A 20,494-nucleotide genomic window follows, 5' to 3' on the forward strand; every position below is an offset into this window, starting at 1 on the left:
ACACTATCAGAGGGGTCAGCGCTCAGGGAGTGCTGCACTGTCAGATGGTCAGTACAGACGGAGTGCTGCACTGCCAGAGTGTCAGTACTGAGGGAGTGCCACACTATCAGAGGGGTCAGCGCTCAGGGAGTGCTGCACTGTCAGATGGTCAGTACAGACGGAGTGCTGCAATGTCAGAGGGTCAATACTTAGGGAGTGTCACACTATCAGAGGGTCAGCACTGAGGGAGTGTCCCACTGTCAGTGGGTCAGTGCTGAGGGAGTGCTATCGTGCCAAAGGGTCAGTACAGAGGGAGTGCAACACTGTTAGAGGGTCAGCACTGAGGGAGTGCTGCAATGTCAGAGGGTCAGCACTGAGGGAGTGCTGCATTGTCAGAGGGTCAGTACTGAGGGAGTGCTACACTGCCAGAAGGCCAGTAATGAGGGAGTGCTACACTGCTGGAGGTTCAGTAATGAGGGAGTGCTACACTGTCAGAGGGTCAGTACTGAGGGAGTGCTGCACTGTCAGAGGGTCAGTACTGAGGGCGTGCTGCACTGTCCGAGGGTCAGAACAGACGGAGTGCTGCAATGTCCGAGGGTCAGTACTTAGGAAGTTTCACACTATCAGAGGGTCAGCACTGAGGGAGTATCACACTGTCAGTGGGTCAGTGCTGAGGGAGTGCTACACTGCCAAAGGGTCAGTACAGAGGGAGTGCAACACTGTCAGAGGATCAGTGCTGAGGGAGTGCTGCACTGTCAGAGGGTCAGTACTGAGGGAGTGCTGCACTGTTAGAGTGTCAGCACTGTGGGAGTGCCTCAGTGTCAGAGTGACAGTATTGAGGGAGTGCTGCACTGTCAGAGGGTCAGTACTGAGGGAGTCCTGCACTGTCAGAGTGACAGTATTGAGGGAGTGCTGCACTGTCAGAGTGATAGTATTGAGGGAGTGCCACACTGTGAGAGAGTCAGTACTGAGGCAGTGCTGCACTGTGAGAGTGTCAGTACTGATGGAGTGCTTCCCTGTCTGAGGGTCAGTGCTTCGGGATTGTCACACTGCCAGAGGGTGAATACTGAGCGACTGCTGCACTGTCATAGGGTCAGCACTGAGGCAGTGCTGCAATGTCAGAGGGTCAGTACTGAGGGAGTGCTACACTGATAGAGGGTCAGTAATGAGGGAGTGCTACACTGCTGGAGATTCAGTAATGAGGGAGTGCTACACTGTCAGAGGGTCAGTATTGAGGGAGTGCTGCACTGTCAGAGGGGTCATTACTGAGCGAGTGCCACACTGTCAGAGCATCAGTACTAAGGGATTGTCACACTGTCAGAGGGTCAGTACTGAGGGAGCGCTACACTTCCAAACAGTTAGTGCTGAGTGAGTGCTACAGTGGAAAAGGGTCAGTAGAGAGAGAGTGCTGCACTGTCAGCGGTTCAGTACTGAGGGAGTGTCACATTGTCAGGGGGTCAACACTGAGGGAGTGTCACACTGTCGGAGGTTCAGTGCTGAGGGAGTGCTGCATTGCAAAGTGTCAGTACTGAGGGAGTGCCACACTGTCAGAGGGGTCAGCGCTGAGGGAGTGCTGCAATGTCAGAGGGTTAGTACTGAGGGAGTGCTATACTGCCAGAGGGCCAGTAATGAGTGAGTGCAACACTGTCAGAGGGTCAGTGCTGAGGGAGTGCTGCACTATCAGAGGGTCAGTACTGAGGGAGTGCTGCACTGTTAGAGTGTCAGCACTGTGGGAGTGCCTCAGTGTCAGAGGGTCAGTGCTGAGGGAGTGCTGCACTGTCAGAGGGTCAGTACTGAGGGAGTGCTGCAATGTCAGAGGGTCAGCACTGAGGGAGTGCTGCAATGTCAGAGGGTTAGTACTGAGGGAGTGCTACACTGCCAGAGGGCCAGTAATGAGGGAGTGCAACACTGTCAGAGGGTCAGTGCTGAGGGAGTGCTGCACTGTCAGGGGGTCAGTACTGAGGGAGTGCTGCAATGTCAGAGGGTCAGCACTGAGGGAGTGCTGCAATGTCAGAGGGTTAGTACTGAGGGAGTGCTACACTGCCAGAGGGCCAGTAATGAGGGAGTGCAACACTGTCAGAGGGTCAGTGCTGAGGGATTGTTGCACTGTCAGAGGGTCAGTACTGAGGGAGTGCTGCAGTGTCAGAGGGTCAGCACTGAGGGAGTGCTGCAATGTCAGAGGGTTAGTACTGAGGGAGTGCTACACTGTCAGAGGGCCAGTAATGAGGGAGTGCAACACTGTCAGAGGGTCAGTGCTGAGGGAGTGCTGCACTGTCAGAGGGTCAGTACTGAGGGAGTGCTGCACTGTTAGAGTGTCAGCACTGTGGGAGTGCCTCAGTGTCAGAGTGACAGTATTGAGGGAGTGCTGCACTGTCAGAGGGTCAGTACTGAGGGAGTCCTGCACTGTCAGAGTGACAGTATTGAGGAAGTGCTGCACTGTCAGAGTGATAGTTTTGAGGGAGTGACACACTGTGTGAGAGTCAGTACTGAGGCAGTGCTGCACTGTGAGAGTGTCAGTACTGATGGAGTGCTGCCCTGTCAGAGGGTCAGTGCTTCGGGATTGTCACACTGCCAGAGGGTCAATACTGAGCGAGTGCTGCACTGTGAGAGGGTCAGCACTGAGGGAGTGCTGCAATGTCAGAGGGTCAGTACTGAGGGAGTGCTGCAATGTCAGAGGGTCAGTACTGAGGGAGTGCTACACTGCCAGAGGGTCAGTAATGAGGGAGTGCTACACTGCTGGAGATTCAGTAATCAGGGAGTGCTACACTGTCAGAGGGTCAGTATTGAGGGAGTGCTGCACAGTCATAGGGTCAGTACTAAGAGAGTGTTGCAATGTCAGAGGGTCAGCACTGAGGGAGTGCTGCAATGTCAGAGGGTCAGTACTGAGGGAGTGCTACACTGCCAGAGGGCCAGTAATGAGGGAGTGCTACACTGCTGGAGATTCAGTAATGAGGGATTGCTGCACTGTCTGAGGGTCAGTACTGAGAGAGTGCTGCAATATAAAAGGGTAAGTACTGAAGGAATGCTGCACTGCTAAACGGTCTGTACTGAGGGAGTGCTGCAATGTCACAGGGTCAGCACTGTGGGAGTGCCACACTGTCAGAGGGTCAGTACTGAGATAGTGTTGCTCTGTCAGAGGGGTCATTACTGAGCGAGTGCCAAACTGTCAGAGTATCAGCACTGAGGGAGTGTCACACTGTGAGAGGGTCAGCACTAAGGGAGTGCTGCACTGTCGGAGGGTCACATTGAGGGAGTGCTGCACTGTCAGAGGTTCAGTACTGAGGGAGTGCTGCAATGTCAGAGGGTCAGTACTGAAGGAGTGCCACACTGTCAGAGTGACAGTATTGAGGGAGTGTTGCACTGTGAGAGAGTCAGTACTGAGAGAATGCTGCACTGTCAGAAGGTCAGTACTGAGGGAGTGTTGTAATGTCAGAGGGTCAGCACTGAGGGAGTGCTGCAATGTCAGAGGGTTAGTACTGAGGGAGTGCTACACTGCCAGAGGGCCAGTGCTGAGGGAGTGCTGCACTGTCAGAGGGTCAGTACTGAGGGAGTGCTGCACTGTTAGAGTGTCAGCACTGTGGGAGTGCCTCAGTGTCAGAGTGACAGTATTGAGGGAGTGCTGCACTGTCAGAGGGTCAGTACTGAGGGAGTCCTGCACTGTCAGAGTGACAGTATTGAGGAAGTGCTGCACTGTCAGAGTGATAGTTTTGAGGGAGTGACACACTGTGAGAGAGTCAGTACTGAGGCAGTGCTGCACTGTGAGAGTGTCAGTACTGATGGAGTGCTGCCCTGTCAGAGGGTCAGTGCTTCGGGATTGTCACACTGCCAGAGGGTCAATACTGAGCGAGTGCTGCACTGTGAGAGGGTCAGCACTGAGGGAGTGCTGCAATGTCAGAGGGTCAGTACTGAGGGAGTGCTGCAATGTCTGAGGGTCAGTACTGAAGGAGTGCCACACTGTCAGAGTGACAGTATTGAGGGAGTGTTGCACTGTGAGAGAGTCAGTACTGAGGGAATGCTGCACTGTCAGAAGGTCAGTACTGAGGGAGTGTTGTAATGTCAGAGAGTCAGTACTGAGGGAGTCCCACACTGTCAGAGGAGTCAGTACTGAGGGAGTGGCACACTGTCAGAGGGGTCAGTACTGAGGGAGCGCTGCAATGTCAGAGAGTCAGTACTTAGGGAGTGCAGCACTGTCAGAGGGTCATTACTGAGGGAGTGCTGGACTGTCAGGGTGTCACTTCTGAGGGAGTGCTGCCCTGTCAGGGGGTCAGTCTGAGGGAGGGCTGCACTGTCAAAGGGTCATTACTGAGGGAGTGCTGCACTGTCAAATGGTCAATACTGAGGGAGGGCTGCACTGTCAGGGGGTCACTACTGAAGGAGTGCTGCGCTGTCAGGGGGTCAGTACTGAGGGAGTGCTGCACTGTCAGAGGGTCATTACTGAGGGAGGCTGCACTGTCAGGGGGTCAGTACTGAAGGAGTGCTGCGCTGTCAGGGGCTCACTACTAAAGGAGTGCTGGTCTGTCAGGGGGTCAGTCTGAGGGAGTGCTGCGCTGTCAGGGGGTCAGTCTGAGGGAGTGCTGCACTGTCAGGGGGTCAGTAATGAAGGATTCCTGCAATGTCAGAAGGTCCATATGGGTGCAGCGTTGTACTGTCAGAGGGTCATTACTGAGGGAGCGCTACACTGTCAGCGCATCAGTCTGGGGGATACCTGCATTGTAAGAAGGTCAGTACTGAGTGAGTGCCACACTATCAGATGGGCTGAAAGACCTAGATTCTGCTCCGATGTCTTGTGGTCTAAGAGGAATATCCGAAATTGTTCAGTATATTTCTGCCTCTGCATCCTACATACCCTGCTCAGCAATGATTCCCACGTCCAGATTCCAGAGACTATGTTCAAACAGACCATATTTAATTGGATATTGAACCTGAAGAGGTACCACCCTCTTTTCCCAGGGATCGAGTTTTTGTTTTATGCCTCAGCTTCCGTGTGCTCATCCCAAATGAATCCCACTGCTCCACACTCAGCACAATCGTGTGTTCCTTATTTCTGAGCTTCCCAATGCTAATCCACATCCAGAATGACATCCCACACTCCTCTCAATCGTATCGCAGGCTAATTGCCTGGGAGAGAGGAATGCTAAGAAGGGAAATAAAACTCTGAATGTACCTTACAGTGACATTAAGGGTGAATTGCTAATGAGAGAAACACAGTGAGATTTTGTGCATGGACCCAGAGGCTACAGTGAATGAATGCATTTTGTCAGTGCTCATTGGGACAGGGTTGATATGAAATCGTGGAGATGCTCTGTGATACAATTAAATGAATGAGCATATAGAGAGAGAGATGGTTTTGAGTGGTCTGGCCTTCTTCCAACCCAATAAATCTCCAAAGACAGTGGAAATGTATCTCACTTTACCGAATGAGGTGATGGAGGAAGTAGCAGGTACACTTGCAAACATTTTCAAATCCCCTCTGGCCACCGGAGAGGTGTCGTCGGACTGACCATGTGGTACTGTTATTCAAGAAGGAGCATGGGATATACCAGGCAGCTACAGGCCAGTCAGGCTAATATCGTGGGTGGGACGTCTGTTGGAAGCAATTTTGGGAGAGAGAATTAATCAGCATTTAAAGAGACTGGAGTTCATGAAGAACAGTCAGAATGGTTGTGTTAAGGAGGGGTCAGGTCTGACCAATGGGATTGCACTTTTTAAGGAGGTGGTCAGGTGTGTAAATAAGGGCAATACTTTCCTGTCATCTGCTTGGAGGTCAGTAAGGCTTTTATCAGGATCCATACTGGAAACTGATAGTGAACATACAAACTCAAGATCCAAGGAATTTGGCGCAGAATGCTGAGTGGCAGGAAGCAGACAGTGATGGCCCAGTTAGAAATCTCTGTCAGTTCATGTCTCACTATTGGGGTCTTACTGATGTGGTTGATAGAAAAGATTTAGATTTGAATGGTGGAGGGTTAATCATTGGGTTCATGAATGATATGAAGATTGGTTGGATGATAAATACTGAGGATGATAGCCTTAGATTACAGAAGGATGGAGATGGCCTTGTCAGATGGACCGATCAGTGGCAACGGGTGAGGTGCCTGAAGGCTGGAGGGTGATTAATGATGGGCCATTATTGAAGTAAGGCTACAAGGAACAGCCATTGAACTATGGAGCTGTGAGCCTGATGGCAGTGGTGGGTAAGCTGTTGGAGGGCATTCTGAGAGACAGTTCACATGCATTTGGAAAAGCAAGGATTGATTAGGGATGGTCAGCTTGGCTTTGTTTATGGAAATGATGTGTCCAACTTGATAGAGCTTTTGAAGGGATGACCAAGGAGACAGATGAGAAGGTTTCACATGGGAGACTGCTTAGTAACAGGTTAGATGACATGGCATCCAAGGAGAGAGGACAGCACAGTGTCTCAGTGGATTGATTCTAACTCCCGGTGACTGTCTGTGTGGAGTTTTCACATTCTCTCTGTATCTGTGCGGGTTCCCTCCAGGTGATTCCGTTTCCTCCCACCGCCCAAAGATGCCATGGGAAATGCAGCATTACAGGGATAGAGTAGAGGATGTGAGTCTGGGTGGGACGCTGTTCAGACAGTCAGTGTGGAGCCATTGGACCGAATGGCTTGCTTCTATACTGTAGGAATTCTAAAATTAATCCAGAGAGACAAGTAATGTTCTGGGGACCTGGGCTCCAATCTTGGACAGGGGTGGATGTGGGTCCTTCCAGTCTGAAGGGGTTTAAACACAATCTGAGGGGGGAGCTGGGCTGCACCCTGAAATGTTGAGGATGTGAATGTTTCGTGGAGCTACTGTCTAAGGGGCTTTGGGGGTTAAATACAATAAAGTAACGCTTTCTTCGGTATTGAGGGAGAACATTCTGAGGTATTGAGGGAGAACTATCTGAGCTATTGAGGGAGCAATTTCTTAGGTATTTAGGGAGTACTATCTGAGGTACTGGGGGAGCACTATCTGAGGTATAGAGGGTGAACTATCTGCAATATTGAGGGAGAACTATCTGAGGTATTGAGAAAGCACTTTCTGAGGTATTGAGGGAGAATTATCTGAGGTATTGAGCGAGCACAATCTGAGGTACTGAGGGAGCGCTTTCTGAGGTATTGAGGGAGAACTATCTGGGGTATTAGAGACCACTATCTGAGGTACTGGGGGAGCACTATCCCACGTATTGAGGGAGAGCTATCTGGGGTATTCAGGGAGAACTATCTGAGGTACTGAGGGAGCACTATCTGAGGTATTGAGGGAGAACTATCTGGGGTATTAGGGACCACTATCTGAGGTACTGGGGGAGCACTATCTGACGTATTGAGGGAGAACTATCTGGGGTATTCAAGGAGAACTATCTGAGGTATTGAGGGAGCACTTTCTGAGGTATTGAGGGAGCAATATCTGAGGTACTGAGGGAAATATATCTGAGGTATTGAGGGAGCACTTCCTGAAGTATTGAGGGAGAACTATCTGAGGTAATGAGGGAGCACTATCTGAGGTAATGAGGGAGCACTGTCTGAGGTACTGAGCGAGCACTATCTGAGGCATTGAGGGAGAACTATCTGACGTATTGAGGTAAGACTATCTGGGTTATTCAGGGAGCACTATCTGAGGTACTGAGGGAGCACTATCTCGTGGTACAGAATGCAGAGGATAGAAAGGTACAGATGTAATTCCCTGATCATTTCCTCAGGGTCCCCGAGACACTCTGGTGTTGTAATTTGAAATGGAAGCCACTCCCCATTTCAGAAGATTCAGATCATTTTAAACAATCCGTGAAAGATAACAGCAGCATGTGTCTGAAACATGGTTTGGGGGAAAACTTTCATCAATCTATTGTTACTTGTTGCTTGGAGACGTTTTAGAAAAGCAGGCACCCAAACAGACTAACGCTGTCGATGCAAGAGGTGGTGTACAGGAAGATCCAACAAGTCCATCTGTAGCTGCTGTTTGTCTCCCTGGAGCAGTCATCATGTCAGATCAGGGTTCAGTCCTCAGAGAAATCATTTCTCCAGCAATACCTCAACCATGCCTTTACAGCCGTGTGTGTATGTGTGTGTGTGTGTGAGAGAGAGAGAGAGAGAGACAGAGAGAGAGAGAGAGAGAGACAGACTGCCCGTGTTTGTGTGTGTGAAAGAGTGGATGCATGTGCATCTCTGTGTGTCTGTATATGTGTGTGCGAGAGAGAAAGTGCATGTTCATGTGAGAGTGTGTGTGTGTGTATGTGTGTGTGTTTGAGGGAGTGTGTGTGTGTGTGTTTGAGGGAGTGTGTGTGTGTGTGTGTGTGTGTGCAATCTTATGAATATAAAATCCAGCTGCTGTTTCAGGTGAATTGGTCCTCGTGTCTCCAAAGACACAAAGGCTGCAAGAGTGAATTAACTGGGGGAAAGAGAGTGCTGTTCATTCCAGTGGGGATTCATCCAGTAAACCTTCCCCACACACTAACATCCCTCTGGCAATGCAGTGACTAGTCCTGCACACAGTGCCCCAGGTACAAACCAATGTAATGTCACCGTAGTCTTACCAGAGCATGGGACAGCTCCTCATTACAGAGCGGTGTCTGGTGGGGATTTAATCAGAGGGTCACCATGGCCCAACTGAGGGGAGAGGTTGGGAAGGAGAGTCCTTCAGGGTAACCCCAGCTGGTGTGGGAATTGAACACACGCTATTGGTTTTACTCTGCATTATAAACCAACTGACCTGCCAACTGAGCTAACTGACTTCACTCCAGGGGCATGCCCTGTATAACCCAATCATAGCCAGCCTGCATCTCAATAGGATCCAGGAGCAAGGCCATTCGCCCCCCACCCTAACCCAGAAGGGAGAGCACGGGAAGCTGATGAAGGAAACAAGCCCCTCCCATGTGGCCTTCTGAAATGGAGCTGGAGGACAAGGCAGACCTGGCCTGCTGTTTACTTCCCCGAGTCTGGCCTGCTCCACCTTACAGTGAGAGACTGAGGGGAATCTCGAGGATATTTCACTTCTCACTGAGAGGCTGCAACTCCAATCCAAATCAGGCTGGTTCCCTCCGAGACTCACGGAAGAGTGCAGCACTCTACAGATCAGGGCCTTGTGGAGTCATAACCTCCAGTGTGGGGGCCAAGAGCTGGGCGGTAGTGTTAAGGACATAAGACCATCTGAAATAGGAACAGGAGGACACCATTCAGCCCATCGAGCCTGCTCTACTATTCAATAGGATCGTGGATGATTCAACATTTGATTTGGGAGCTGAAATTAGGACAACATAGAGACAGACAATCAAATTATTCTACCATGAGGAATCATCAGACGAGAACACACACACACACACAGACACACAAATTGTGGGATTCAGGCTGTCTGTGGGAACGGGGAGAGACAAAGGAGCAAAATGCTAGAGAGGGATCTGTTCCCACAGATTTCACTGCTTCCCTCTCTCTCTGCAGCTCTCATGTCTATTTCTGCGTTCCCAGTTCTCTCTCCCACATCTTTCCTTCAATCCCTCTCGCTCACCATCCTTCACATCTCTGTCCTGTTTACATTTCCCAGTAGATTCCCTTCCTCCTTTGTCACCTCACCAGGTTTTTCAGGAATGCTTAATCATTCAGTCTTTCACAAAACTAACACCTTGCTCATCTCTCTCTGCATCTGTCTCTCAGCTCTGTGGGATCTTGCTATTTCTGTCTGCACATCACTCTAGCAACATCATAGTCCCCACTACCACCCCACTCTCTCAGCTCTATCTCTCTGCTGTTGCAACTCCTCTCTCTCTCTCCCTGTCCTATATCTCTCCCCGAGATTTCTGTCTTGCTGTCTGCCTGAAATTCTCTCCCTGTCTTTCTCTCCACATTTTCACCTTGTATCTGTCTGACATTGTATTTCTCTTCCTGGAGTTTCACTCTCTCTCTCTCTCTCTGTCTGTCTCTGTCCTGCTCTTTCTCAGTTCTTCTCACTTCCTCTACCCCCCTCTGCCTGCCTGTCTTTCTCTTGTTCTCTCCCTCCCTCTCACTGTCTGTCCATCCATCTCTCTTTCTCTCCTGTAGTTTCTCTCCCTCTTTCTCCCTGGACCCCTCTGCTCTGTCCCAGTGACTGGGAGAAGGGGCATCGGGATGAGCTTGCCTCAGTGCCTGCTCTCTCTCAGGTTTTACCCCCACTGTAGGGGAGGAACATGAAGTACTTTTCTGAGTGAGTGTGAAATAGAGAAAAAGAAGACAGAAAGGGACACTGACAAAAAGAGAGAGAGACGTGGAGAGAATGGAGATGGAGAAAGTGGGGAGAGAGAAATGGGCACTAAGAGTCAGGGACGTGGAGTGAGAAAAGGACAGAGTGAGAGAGACAGGGAGAGACCGAGAGTGAGAAGGGCATATATTGAGGGAGAAGGACAGTGTGTGTACTTGGCGATGGCTTTCGAGTGGGATCTTGCTGTGCATTACAGCAGTCAGTCAAAAGGTGAATTAGTCTCTGCACTATGTCCTCCAGCCCAGGGGCTGTGAGTCTGCATGGGAAGGGGGAGAGTGGAAGACAAGGAGAGAGTGGGACAGCCAGAGACAGGGGGAGGGTTTGATGGGGTTTTGGGGTTGGTGGAGAAAGGAGGGGCTTTTGTCAGAGAGAGATGGAGGGAGGGATAGCATGTGATGCAAAATCTGAGACAGGGTGGAGAAGAGCTCTGCACAGGAAGTATAGTCAATGCGGCCATTCAGGGGCCAATCCTGAGGATCCTGAACAGGACCAGGATCATTTAATGGGGGAGGGGAGATGATGGGCAGAAAGGACTCCATCTGTGATGCAAACCTTCTGTAATTCTCGGACTGTGATCTTGCTGTGCATTAAAACAGTCAGAGGCCAGTCAGTCAACCCAGACTCATCTATCGGTGTGAGAAAGTGAGGACTGGAGTTGCTGGAGAGTCAGAGTTACAAAGTGAGGAGCTGGGGAAGCACAGCAGGTCAGCCAGGAGAGTCGATGGTTCAGGCCTGACCTGCTGGGCTTTTCCAGCTCCACACTTTTCCACTCAACTCCCTCTGCCCCAGGGAGTGGGGCTCACAGCAATGTTGGGGGCAGCAAAATATTTGAGGGGGGCACAGTTGGTAAGGTAGGTATTTGGGAGGGAAGGTATTTGGGGAAGGGAATAAATTTGGGAGGAGAGTTAAAATGAGGGGCAAAATAAATTTAGTGGGTTTAAAATTGGGTGAGCACTTTCAAGTCTGAAACAAAGAAAAAGAGAAAGGGAGGGTGAGAAAAAGAGAGAGAGGTATAGAGAGTGGGGATGGAGAAGGGGGATGAGAGACAGATGGGGCAGAGACAGACAGTGAGAGGGAGGGTGTGAGAGAAAGGCAGATTGAGAGAAAGAGACAGACAGGGAGAGAGAAGGACAAAGAGAGAAGGGGAAGTCAGACTGAGACAAACAGGCGTTGAAGCATGGACAGACTGAAGGGGTGACACTCAGTATTCCAGTTGGTTCCAGCTCTCTCTCTCTCTCAATGGTTTTTCACTCTCCCTCTCTCCCATGCTCCTGAGGTTTCCTTCAGCTTGTCTCTCTCCCTCTCTCTCTCCCTCTCTCTGGATGGTGAGCTGGTCTTTGTCCCTTGCCATGTTGGTCACCTCAGAAAGCCTCCAGAAAATTCAAGAGATCAGTCTGCAGGTGATCCCTGGTTTTGTTCATTTCTGGATGGTTTCCCAGAACTTTCTATACTTCTGGCCAATTCAAAGAATCAGTTAATAGTTTGAAGCGTTGCTAATCATTTGGATGGCTTGTTCCTGTTAGTTTCTTTGTGTAGCAGGACCCGGTACCTTCCTCTCTGGGACCTCCTTTGTTTGGTGGAGACGTTATTAGGGATATGTCTGCCCAGGGGAACTGTTGCCTTTTACATTATGCTGATGGGTAACCATCTGGCTGCTGTCTGGCTTTTGTGATTTGGGAGTATAACTTGTCCAATATACCCAGCATCTCTTGGCTGTCTATCTGTGTTTTAGCAAGGAGGCAGGAACATTTCACCCATTCCCCCTCCCCCACCCAGTCTTTTGAATAGAAAGAAGCTTATACAATGAATTACAAACCTAATTTTAAAAGCTGGTTATGTTTGTTGTCAGAGTAGCCTGCTATTTGAGCGAAAACCATTTTGTACATTGGTCAAACCGATTGTAATATGGCTGATAAGTGATATCATAGAATCCCTACAGAGCAGAAACAGGCCATTCAGCCCATCGAGTCCACAATGACCCTCTGAAGAGAATCCAACTCAGATCTATCCCCTGATGATATCTGTGAAACCCTGCATTTCCCATGGCTATTCCAGCTAACCTGAATATCCCTCGACACTACGGGCAATCTGTTAAAATCCCACCATTGAACAGTGGGTGAAAACCCATACAGATGCAGGGAGAATGTACAAACTCCACACAGACAGTCGCTGTGGAATCAAACCCAGGTCTCTGGCGCTGTGAGGTAACAGTGCTAACCACTGAGTGACTGTGGCTCTCCAAACTGTTTCGACAAAACATATTCCGTTCTGAGAATCCACACAGAATTGTGTTGCATCGCCAACATCCGGTGAGCAGAATAAATGCAAGTGAATGAGACCTCCTGGCTCAAACTCCAGGAATTCCCTTCCTAAGGACATTGTGGGTCCACCACCTGCAACAGTTCAAGGAGGCAGCTCACCACCAAAACCAGCTCCCGAGCAGCTACGGACAGGCAATCAATACTGGGCCCAGACAGGAACACTCAAACACTGCAAATGAATGAAACTAAGGTGATCACCCGGGGAGTTCCATCTACCTTCCAGTCCCTGGGGGTGTATCCAGGCATTATTCACCATGATCAGACCCATCTGTTACAGCCTGCAATCCTAACCACCGGTATCCCGAGATATATCAAGGTGAGTGCAGTTAGGACCACAGCTTGATGTGAGAGGAGCCGAATTCGTTAATGACAGGCGATGGGAATGCCGTGGTATGGCCTGTTCCTTCACATTTAGGTAAGTGTGGTCCCTGTCAATGTCCCCTCTATCTCCACAGCATGTGGGAGGGAATCATGATAACCCATCCAAATACCTTTGTTAATATAATCCGATACTTTCGACTTCAAAGATCCCCATCCTAACATTGTCACTTGGGATAATTGGAATCCCTCATACCAGGCCCAGTGCCCCACCGAAAGTGTCCTTACAGCTGTCATTAACCCAGCCCTTGGTGAGCTGCTGTAACTGACAGTGAGACATGTTCGTGTGGGTGTTCTCCTGGAACAAATATTTACGCTGTTTGTCACTAACCCGGGATGGGACTTTTCTCGAGCATTAAGGACCGCTGCCTTCATTTCATCATGGATGTCCCTCCCTCACTGTTGTCCCTCAGCGAGGGCTGAATGGCCTGGTGGACAAAGTCACAGGGTGATTAATTTAATTTGTTTGTCAGCATCCAGTCCGTGTATGACAGACTGTCGGTCTATCTCATCCAAAAATGTATCTGGGTTTGTGACAGGATCAAACAGAGTGGCCTTTTTGGTGCTGCTCACCAGCTTGGAGGCTGGAATGGCTGTTGTGTACGGAGTGAGACCATAAGCTGTTTGTCTCTGGGTAACCACATGATTCATGGAATCTGGGTCCGTCTGTGGGTCAGCGCTGGGGGCAAAAGGTGCTGTTACCTGGGAGAAAGACAGTGGGATTCCCCATCCGTGGGAGGGTGTGGATGTGTCAGTGTGGGGTCTGTCATTATCTCCCTGGGGAGGTAGAACACCAAAGGCACACATTATCCCATTCTGGAAGGACCCCGGGTTCCCTAGGGATTGTATTTGCTCCTGACACCTCCTACTAGGGCTTGATGTGTGTTGCTCCGTGTTGTAGGTGTACAGGACCCATGCAGCTGTTTGGAGCTCATACACTGTCCTTCCAGATTGTCCATGTAACCTGAGGCTGCCTCCCCATCCCCAGAGACCCTCCTTTCACTGGAATGGGTTCTTCCCATGGAGTAGTCCCATGTGGGTGAGATTTTCCTACAACGTTCTGTCCTGCTCATTGTGTAGGAGACCTAGCTCTGTCACAGCCTGTAGTTTTCCCTGGGGTGACTTAATCCCAACTGCCTTATCCCAGCCGGGCTCCTCCAGGCTATCGGCAGTGCAGTGAGCTTTCCAGCTTCCTTTCCCAGATCTCTATGGGCATCTCACTACAGCTCCTGTGCCAGGAATCCTTCACAGCAAGGCTAGGCTGGCTTCCTGCCAAATTCTGCAGGACTGTTTCACATTTGTACCAGCTCGTGTTCCTATTGCTTTGGCTGTTTCTGTATTATGGGACACCAGGGTATATTCATAGAGTCATAGAGTTCTACAGCATGGAGACAGGCTCTTTGGCCCAAATTGGTCCATCCACACTAACCCCGTTTCCCTGCACTTGGCCCATATCCTTCCAATACGTTCCTATCCATGTATTTGTCCAAGTGCCTTTTAAATGTTATTAAATGTATCCTCCTTGACCACTTCCGCTGGTAGTTCATTCCGTATGTGTACCACCCTCTGGGTAAAAGCATTGTCCCTCAGGTTCCCTTTTAATCTTCCCCTTTCACCTCAAACTGATGCCCTTTCATCCTTGATTCCCCAAGACTTGGATAAAGACTGAGTGCATTCACCCTATCCATGCCTCCCATGATCTTATACACCTCTATAAGGACACCCCTCAGTCTCCTGCACACTAAAGAAAATGTCCTTGCTTGTCCAACCTCTCACTATAACTGTCGAGTTGAGTTCTGGCAATATCCTTGTAAAATTCTTCTGGACTCTTCCAGTACAATAACATCCTTTGTATCGCAAGGTGGGCAAAACTGAACACAATATTCCAAGTGCGGCCTTACTAATATCCTGTACAACTACAACAGAACTTCCCAACTTCGATATTCCATGCCCTGACTGGTGAAGGGCCCAGTGTGCCAAAAGCCTTCTTCACTGCCCTGTCTCCCTGAGTTCAGAGAGCCGTGCTCCTGGAATCCAAGGTCCCTCTGTTCCACTACACTCCTTCAGGCCCTACCATTCACCATGAAACCCCAGTCTTGATGTGACTTTCCAAAATGCAAGATCTCGCCCTTGTTTATATTAAACTCCATTTGCCATTTCTCAGCCCAATTCCCCAGCTGATCAAGGCCCTGTTGCAATTGCTGAGAACCTTCCTCACTTATTTTAGTGTAATCTGAAAACTTTATAATCATGCCTTAAACATCCTCATCCAAATCATTGATATAGATGACAAACAGCAATGGGTCTAGCACTGACCAGCTCAGTGGCACAATGGTTAGCACTGCTGCTTCACAGCACCGTGGATCTGGGTTCATTTCCAACCTCACAGGGTGGTCTGTGTGGGTTAGATTTCCTACAGTATGGAAACAGGCCGTTTGGCCTAACAAACCACACCGACCTGCTGAAGAGTAACCCACCCTGAGCCATTCTCCCTATTTAACAACTGCACCTAGCAATATGGGCAATTTAGCTTGGCCAATTCATCTGGCCTGCGCATTTTTGGATTGTGGGAGAAAACCAGAGCACCCAAAGGAAACCCACACAGACACAGGGAGAATGTGCAAACTCCACACAGTCACCCGAGGCTGGGGTCGAACCTGGGTACCTGGCGCTGTGAGGCAGCAGTGCCAACCACTGAGCCACTATGCCACCCCAACTGAGTTTGTATGTTCTCCCCATGTCTGCGTGGGTTTCCTCTGGGTGCTCCGGTTTCCTCCCACACTCCGAAGATGTGCAGGTCAGGTAAATTGGCAATGCTCAATTGCCGAGAATGTTCATGGATGTTTAAGTAAGTTGTATTAGTCAGGGGTTCATGTAGAGTAATAAAGTAGGGGAATGGGTTTGGGTGGAATAATCTTCAGAGGGCCAGTAGACTTGTTGGGCCGAAGGGCCTGTTTCCACAGAGGAGGGATTCTATGATTCTATGACCGCTGAGGCACACCAAGAGTCACAGGCCTCCAGTCTGACTGTTACCCTCTGCTTCCTACCATCAAACCAATTGTGTACTCAGCTTGCCAACGCCCCCTGGATTCCATGCGATCTAACCGTCTGGGGGGAGGGGCAGTGGTGAGTCAGAGTTGTGTAGGTATCACGAAGGAAGGGGGAGATTGCAGTGTTGGGTAGGGATCAGTCAGGGAGGGGGAGATTGCAGTGTTGGGTAGGGATCAGTTAAGGAGGGAGGGATTACAGTTTTGTGTCGGGATTAGTCAGGGAGGGGGAGATTGCAGTGTTGAGTAGGGATCAGTCAGGGAATGGGGTGAGTGCAGTGTTGGATAGGGATCAGTCAGGGAGGGGGAGATTGCAGTGTTGGGTAGGGATCAGTCAGGGAGGGGGAGATTGCAGTGTTGAGTAGGGATCAGTTAAGGAGGGAGAGATTACAGTGTTGTGTAGGGATCAGTCGGGGAGGGGGAGATTGCAGTGTTGGGTAGGGATCAGTCAGGGAGGGGGAGATTGCAGTGTTGTGTAGGGATCAGTCAGGGAGGGGGAGATTGCAGTGTTGGGTAGGGATCAGTCAGGGAGGGGAGATTGCAGTGTTGTGTAGGGATCAGTCAGGGAGGGGGAGATTGCAGTGTTGGGTAGGGATCAGTCAGGGAGGGGGAGATTGCAGTGTTGAGTAGGGATCAGTCAGGGAGGGGGAGATTGCAGTGTTGTGTAGGGATCAGTCAGGGAGGGGGAGATTGCAGTGTTGTGCAGGGATCAGTCAGGGAGGGGGAGATAGCAGTGTTGTGTAGGGATCAGTCAGGGAGGGGGAGATTGCAGTGTTGAGTAGGGATCAGTCAGGGAGGGGGAGATTGCAGTGTTGTGCAGGGATCAGTCAGGGAGGGGGAGATTGCAGTGTTGTGCAGGGATCAGTCAGGGAGGGGGAGATAGCAGTGTTGTGTAGGGATCAGTCAGGGAGGGGGAGATTGCAGTGTTGGGTAGGGATCAGTCAGGGAGGGGGAGATTGCAGTGTTGGGTAGGGATCAGTCAGGGAGGGGAGATTGCAGTGTTGTGTAGGGATCAGTCAGGGAGGGGGAGATTGCAGTGTTGGGTAGGGATCAGTCAGGGAGGGGGAGATTGCACTGTTGTGTAGGGATCAGTCAGGGAGCGGGAGATAGCAGTGTTGTGTAGGGATCAGTTAAGGAGCGAGAGATTACAGTGTTGTGGAGGGATCAGTCAGTGAGGGGGAGATCGCTATCTATCTATCTCTCTCTCTCACTCTCTCTCTCGTCCCCTTCTCGTGCGCTCTCTCGCTCTCAGACTCTGTCTCATTTCCGTCCCCTCCCTCCCGCTCATTTGCACCTCTCTCTCTCTTGCCCCCCCTCGCTCTCTCGCTCGCCCCCTCTCTCGCTCGCTCGCGCCTCTCTCTCACCCTTCTCTCTCACCCCCTCACTCTCAACCCATCTCTCTCACCGCCTCTCACTCTCTTCCCCTCTCTCTCTGCCCCTCTTGTGCTCTCTTCCCCCTCTCTCACTCCACCACTCTCACTCACCCCTCCCTCCCTTTCTCTCCCCATCCCCTCTCTCCCCTCTCCCCTTCTCTCCCCCCTCTCTCACCCCCTTTCTCTCACCCCCTTGCTCTCATTACCCCTCTCACGCTCTCCCCTTTCTCTCCCTCCTCTCTCTCCCACCTCTCTCTCTCCCCCCCTCACCCCCTTTCTCTCACCCCCTTGCTCTCAACCCCCTTCCTCTCTCTCTCTCTCCCCTCTCTCTGTCTCCCTCTCTCCCCCTCTCTCACCCCTCTCCATCCCCCTTCCCTCCCCTTTCTCTCTCCCCGCTCTCTCTCCCGCCTCTCTCTCACTCCCTTTCTCTCCCACTTTCTCTCCCCCTCTCTCCCCCAACTCTCTCCCTCTCTCTCTCATACCTCTCTCATGCCCCACTCTCCCTCTCTCATTCCCTTCCCCACCCCTCTCTTCCCACTCTCTCTGGCCTCTCTCACCCCTTTCTATCCCCCTTTCTCTCCCCCTTTCTCTCCCCCTCTCTCTCCCCTCTCTCTCATCCCTCTCTCACCCCCCTCTATCCCCCTCTCACTCCCCCCTCCACTCTCTCCCCCTCTCCCCACTCTCTGCCCCACTCTCTCACCCAATCTCACTGCCCCACTCTTTCTGACCCCTCTCTTCTTTCTCACCCGTGCTCTCTACCACCCTGATCTCTCTCATCCCCCCTCTCGCTATCACCCTCTCACCCCTCACTCTCTTTCCACTCACTCTCTCTTACCTCCTCTCTCACGCCTCTCTCACCTTCTCTCTCACCCTGTCTCTCTCAGACTGTCTCTCTCTCACCCCTCTCTCTTTCTCACCCGCTCTCTCTTCCACTCCGATCGGTCTCACACCCCCCTCTCTCTCTCACCCCTCTCTCTGTCATCATTCTCTCTCTCTTACCCCTCTCTCTCACCCCTTCTCTCATACCCCTCTCACTCACCTCTTCTCTCTCAGTCCTCTCTCTCTCTCTCAGCCCCCCTCTCCTCAGTCTCTCCCACCCTGATCTCTCTCTCACCCTCTCTATCTCACCCTCTCTCTCTCAGCGCTCTTTCACACCGCTTTTCTCTCTCTCACCCCTCTCACTCTCACCCCTCTCTCTCTCACCCCTCTCTCTCACATACCCCCCTCTCTCACCCCTCTCTCTCTCACTTCTCTCTCTCACCCTCTCTCTCTCACCCCATCTCTCTCGCACCCTCACTCACCCCCTCTCTCTCAGGCCCTCGCTTTCAGTCCCTCTCTCTCTCACCCCCATCTCTCACACACCTCTCTCTCTCAAACACCTTTCTCTCACACCCCTCTCTCTCTCTCTCTTACCCTCTCTCTCACCCTTTCTCTCTCACCTACTCTCTCTCTCACACCCTCTCTCTCAGGCCCTCTCTCTCACTCTCTCTCACACACACACCCTTCTCTCTCTCTCTCTCACCCTCTCTCTCACCCCATCTCTCTCGCACCCTCTCACCCCCTCTCTCTCAGGCCCTCGCTTTCAGTCCCTCTCTCTTTCACCCCCCCTCTCACACACCTCTCTCTCTCAAACCCCTTTCTCTCACACCTCTCTCTCTTACCCTCTCTCTCACCCTTTCTCTCTCACCTACTCTCTCTCACACCCTCTCTCTCCGGCCCTCTCTCACTCTCTCTCTCTCTCTCTCTCTCTCACACACACACACCCTTCTCTCTCTCTCACCCTCTCTCTCTTACCCCTCTCTCTTTCACACCGCTTCTCTCTCTCACCTTCTCTCTCTGTCAGCCTGTCTCTCTCTCTCTCACCCCCTGTCTCTCTCACACCACCTCACTCCCTCACCCCTCTCTCTCTTTCACTCCTCTATCTGTCACCCCTTTCTCTCTCAACCTTCTCTCTCTAACCCGTCTCTTCTTCTCTCACAACTCTCTCTCTCTCAGCCTCTCTCTCTCACCCTCTCTTTGGCAGCCTTTCTCTCTATCAGCCCATCTCTCTCCCCAGTCTCTCCCACCCTGATCTCTCTCACAGCTCCACTCTCTCTCACCCCTCGCGCTCTCTCTCATCCCTCTCTCTCTGATCCCTCTCTCTCTCTCACCTCTCTCTCTCGCACACCTCTCTCTGATCCCTCTCTCTCACCACCCTCTCTCTCTCACCCCTCTCTCTCTCTCACCCTCTCTCGCTCACCCCTTCTCTCTCAACCCCTCTCTCTCTCAGCCCTCCTAGTAACTCCACAGTCTTTCCCACCCTGATCTCTCACACACACTCTCTCTCACCCTCCCTCTCTCACCCCTTCACTCTCTCAGCCTGTCTCTCTGTCACCCCTGTCTCTTTCTCACCCGCTCTCTCTCCCACCACACTCTCTCCCTCATCCCCTCTCTCTCACCACTCTCTCTCTCTCAACCCTCTCTCACCTCTCTCTCTCACACCTGTCTCTCTCTCTCACCCTCTCTCTCTCAACCCTACTCTGTCATCCCCTCTCTCGCACCCCCTCTCTCGCACCCCCTCTCTCTCACCCCCTCTCTCTAAGCCTGTCTCTCTGTCACCCCCTGTCTCCTTCTCACCCGTTCTCTCTTCCACCCCTCTCTCTCTTTCACCCCTTTATCTTTCACCCCTGTCTCTCTCACCCTCTCACTCTTACCCGTCTCTTTCTCACACACACCTCTCTCTCTCTCACCCATTCTCTCTCACCGTCTATTTCTCTGCCTCCTTCTCTCTCTCAGCTCCTCTCTCTCATCCCTTTCTCTCTCATCCCGCTCTCTCTCACACCTCTCTCGCACCCTCTCTCTCTCTCATGCATTCTCTCTCTCACCAACCTCTCTCTCTCTTACCCCTCTCTTTCACACACCACTTCTCTCTCTCTCTCACCCGTCTCTCACTCTCACCCCTTTCTCTGTCTTTCATCCCTCTCTCTCACCCTCTCTCTCTCACCCGTTCCCTCTCCCCCCTTCTCTCACCCCCTTGCTCTCTCAGACACCCCTCACTCTCACACACCTCTCTCTCAACCCCTGTCTCTCTCACACTTCTCTCTCTCTCACCCTCTCTCTCTCAACCCTCTATCTCAACCCCCCGATCTCTCACACCCTTCTCTCTCTCTCACCTCTCTCTCACCCTCTCT

This window comes from Chiloscyllium punctatum, chromosome 17, assembly GCF_047496795.1.
Source record: "Chiloscyllium punctatum isolate Juve2018m chromosome 17, sChiPun1.3, whole genome shotgun sequence".
Taxonomy (NCBI): domain Eukaryota; kingdom Metazoa; phylum Chordata; class Chondrichthyes; order Orectolobiformes; family Hemiscylliidae; genus Chiloscyllium; species Chiloscyllium punctatum.